This window comes from Cebus imitator, unplaced genomic scaffold (genome assembly GCF_001604975.1).
Source record: "Cebus imitator isolate Cc_AM_T3 unplaced genomic scaffold, Cebus_imitator-1.0 Scaffold368, whole genome shotgun sequence".
Taxonomy (NCBI): Eukaryota; Metazoa; Chordata; class Mammalia; order Primates; family Cebidae; genus Cebus; species Cebus imitator.
This window is the reverse complement of record NW_016107683.1, coordinates 1,045,652-1,050,317: the sequence shown is the minus strand read 5'-3', so window position 1 is coordinate 1,050,317 and position 4,666 is coordinate 1,045,652. Positions and strand designations below refer to the sequence as shown.

General features: G+C 46.3%; 1 pseudogene; it reads right to left on the bottom strand.

Moving 5' to 3' along the window:
* Positions 1-2,267: 2,267 nt before the first annotated feature.
* On the bottom strand, positions 2,268-2,784 carry LOC119468017 (annotated as a pseudogene).
* Positions 2,785-4,666: the final 1,882 nt, after the last annotated feature.

Here is a 4,666-nt window from a genome sequence, read left to right as displayed (position 1 = left end):
TTCAAGGAGCCTTCATAAATTGGGGGAAGCACACAGCAAACATAGACGAATGAATGTGCACCCGTAGAGGATGGCTGTGCACTGTGAAGAAGCTAAAACAGGGTCGGATGGGGGATACGGTTTGGATCTGTGTTCCCACCCAAGCCTCACTTTCAATTGCAGTCCCCAGTGTTGGAGGCGGGGCCTGGTGGGAGGTGGCTGGATCATGGGGTGGATCCTTCATGAATGGTTTAGCACCATCCGTGTGGTGCTGTTCTCATAGAGTTCTCATGAGATGTGGTTGTTTAGAAGTGTGAGGCACCTGCCTCCCCCACTGTTGTCCCCCACCCCTTGCTCCGTCCTATGAGATATAATGGCTTCCCCTTGCCTTCCACCATGATTGTAAGTTTCCCGTGGTCTCCTCAGACGCCACGCAAATGGCACAGTGCTTCCTGTACAGCCTGAGGAACTATGACCCAGTGAAAGCTCTTTTTTTTTTTTTTTTTTTTTTTTTTTTGAGATGGAGTCTCGCTCTGTCACCAGGCTGGAGTGCAGTGGCACTATCTCATGATCTCAGGTCACTGCAACCTCTGCCTCCTGGGTTCAAGCAATTCTCCTGCCTCAGCCTCCTGAGTAGCTGGGATTATAGGCACGCACCACCACCACCCAGGTAATTTTTGTATTTTTAGTGGAGATGGGGTTTCACCATGTTGGCCAGGATGGTCTTGATTTCTTAACCTCGTGATCCGCCCTCATCAGCCTCCCAAAATTCTGGGATTACAGGCACAAGACACAGCACCTGGCCCACCCTCTTTTCTTTATAAATGATCTAGCCTCGGGTATTTCTTTATAGCAGTGTGAGAATGAACTAATAGAAATAAGATGGTGTGGTGAGAAGGGGCCAGCAGTATAGGACACTGGTGGCATTTTCTCTTGAATGCTCAGGGAAGGCCTCTTGGGTCAGGTGAGTTTTGTTGTTGTTGTTGTTGAGTCAGAGTCTTGCTCTGTCACCCAGGCTGGAGTGCAGTGGCACAATCTCGGCTCACTGCAACCTCCACCTCCTGAGTTTAAGCAATTCTCCTGCCTCAACCTCCCGAGTAGCTGGGATCACAGGTGCCCACCAACATGCCCAGCTAATTTTCATATTTTTAGTAAAGATGGGGTTTCACTATGTTGGCCAAGCTGGTCTGGGACTCCTGACCTCAGGAGATCTGCCCGCCTCAGCCTCCCAAAGTGCTGGGATTACAGGCGTGAGCCAATGTACCTGGCCTAAGATGATTTTTGAATTAAGACCTGGAATATGAGGAGAAGGTCTTGGAAATATCTGGGGAAAGGAACAGCCACTGCAAAGGCCTTGACAGAGGAACAACCTTGGCCTGTCTGAGGCATGGCAGGGAGGCACTGGGGCTCTGGGATGAGACAGGGAGAAAGTAGGGGATGGAGGCCGGGCACAGTGGCTCACACCTGTAATCCCAGCACTTTCGGAGGCTGAAGTGGGTGATCACTGGAGGTCAGGAATTTGAGACCAGCCTGGCCAACATGGTAAAAACCAGTCTCTACTTAAAATACAGAAAATAGCTGGACATGTGCACGCCTGTAATCCCAGCTACTTGGAAGGCTGAGACAGGAGAATCGCAGGCAGGGGCTGCAGTGAGTGGAGAGTGTGCCGCTGCATGACAGGGCGAGGCTCCATCTCTACAACAGCAACAAAAAGTAGAGGACAGAGACATAGAAACAGACCAAAGGGCAGAGCACGGGGGCCTCCTGGGTCATGGTGAGAATTCCTAATTAGATTTTAAATATCACATTAGAGATATGAGACCAATGAGGAGTGCTCTTATGGTAATAAAAAAATTTTAATAACCTTGTAAAAAGATCATTCTGGTTTCCATGTACGTCTGCTTTAACTACTTTAACTGAATGATGGAAATGTTCTTTTTCTAACATAATGCCCATTCATTATAACTTAAGCTGGTCCTAGTTTCTTACAAATTCCTTATTTCCTTGGATTTCTCCACTGCGTCCTCACTATGTTGTCTTGTAACTTATAAGCTAGGCCTGCTCAATATGTTTATAAAGCCTCTCTTCAGAAATATACCAGATGTGCTAGACACAGGCATCATTAATAGAAACATGCGCTTCAAAACAGCATTTGAAGAACCAGCCATCGGCCCTCCAAAGTAAATACCTCTCGTTTCACAGTATTACAGAAATTGCAGTTTACTAACCTTGCCTTCCTTATAGGAAATTCAGTAGCTATACAAATTTTTGCTCAGTTTCAAAGCATTTCAGTGCTTATTAATTCCAAAGATTGGAACACCATGTCGTTGTGGCATTAGGGGAGTTAACATACTTAGGAGAGAAGCTGTGCTTAGGATGGAGCGAGTTAGATTATATTTCTATAGAAACTTGCTGGAAAATATAGAATTATTGGAGAAATGGTGGGAAACTTCCATGAAGATGTAAATCGTATTCCATCATCCAGTTGTTCTCAGTGCTTTGGGAGCCTTGCTTTACCCTGGTCAGGAGTTTCTAAAGGTGTTCCTTACAAGCATGCAAAAATCCATTCATCCCCAGATTATGTATGGCATTAGTTAAGGTCTAAGCAATGAGAACATTGAAGAAGGGATGATGAGTAAGACAATATGAACGCAATGCAAGTTTCAGCCACAGGCCCTGGCTGTTCACTGCATGGGTATTTGGATTCACTTCACTGTGGACCACTCCAGCATTTATGTTTGCTCCACATCCCCGCTCCTGGCTGCAGGCACAGCGCAGGACCAGCCCGGCAGCAACAGCTGCCATCGCCTCATGCCCTCAGCCTTCCAGCCTTCAGCTTATGGAAGCTCAGGGAGTTTTCAGCAGGGGAAATAAATGATCTGAAGGCAGCTTCTTTAGGCCTATTTTCCTCCTTGGCCAGCAGCCACCTGGCTTCCTGCCGTCACTCTTGTGACAATGACCTAGAAAAAGTCAACATGTCCTCCAGGTGGCCACACCCTCTGTATTCTCTTCACGTCTCCTCTATGCCATGCGGCCCAATTGCTCACTATTATAAATATTCTCTTTCCTGGAGTTCCACGGTCTCCATCTCTCCAGGTTTTCATTCCCATGCTCCACCCGCCTCCTGACTGCGGCATCTCTTGTGCGGCTTCTCTTGTCCATGCACCCTCCGTGATTGGTGTCTCTCAGCATTCATTGTTTTCTTGGTGCTAACTTCTCCTGACTTTGCACTCTAAAATGTTCTCATTGCTTAGACCTTAACAGCAATTATACATGTTTGACCAGGAAAACCTCTTCTACTCCACCGGCTTTAGATACACCCCTGCCCAAATGATCCCCGTGTTGTTGCCTCCACCCAAATCTCTGTCCCATGCTCTTGGCCTATGTATACCCTTGGCCCTGGTGCATGTTCACATGGGTGTCCTGGATGCTACAAATTCAGCACATACTTCCCAGACTGAATTCATAATCATCATATCAAAGCGGCTTCTCCTCTGCTTTCTGTCTGAATGATGCAATCACATTTAACAAGCTGTCCAAGCTGGAATTCTAGCTATCATACCTCACCCCTCTCTCTCCTTTATCCTCACCATCCCATCAGCCACTCAGTCCAGCCTTCACAACATCTTTCTGTTCACTCTCCTCTCCTCTTCTCCTACCCCTGCCTTGACTCAGATCCTTTCTCCTTTGCTGCCTGGGTCAAAGCCTTGGTCAACTTGTCTCCCCACCTCCATGTTTCCAGTGCATCCAGGGTGATGTTTCTACAGTGCAAATGATTATTCACCCCTCTGCTTAAATCTGTATGTGGTCCCCTACACTAGACCCCTTTACCTTGAGGATGAACTGAAATCCCAAACCATAGCTCTCTATGATCTGGCCCTTACCTACCTCTCTCTCCAAACAGATTTCCTGTCACTCTCTGGCCCTTACCCTAAACCCAATTTTAATGAACTATGAGCAGCTTCTTACCCGCCTCCCTCTCACTTCCTGCAGAGCTGTTCTGTCTGCCTGCACAGCAGTTCTTTAGTCATATCTCTTTCCTACTTGACAACCTCAGGTCTCATTCTAGAGTTAACCTCCTGCAAGAATTTTTTAAAAACAAACAAAAATCACATCTCCTGTTAAGTATACACACTGGTGCAGTTAGGTTCAGGAAATGGGGGTCCTATACCCCATATTTCGGAAAGAGTCCAGTGCAGTGACAACAAATCTATAGTTGAATTTATGAGTCTAGGGAGCGTACAAGGGATGTTGGAGGTTTGACTTTCTTGGGCATGGTGAAGGTGGGGAAGATTTAACAGAAATCTTATACAGATTCAATGACCCCAGAGAGGGACCTTTACAATCTAGAGGGACCAGATTGGCACGAATAGGAAGCATCTCAGTGCCTTTCTGCGTGGATATCCAAGCATTGTACAGAGAGTTCAAACATCCAGTGACTCTCCTGCCTGCAAAACCTTGGCAAATTTATATATTCCCAGAACTTAGGCCAAGTCATGGAAAAGAGAAAAAAATTATGACTTAACTGAGAAATAACTGAGCTGCCCTGGTGAAATGGGAGCTCAAAAAATAAAGCCAAATTAAAGAAAAATGGAGACACATTTCTTATAAGTCAGAGTTGTGAGCTGAGATTTGTATTGCGCTGCTTATTATCCTGAAGAATCATCACCTGTTTACCTGTTTGCCT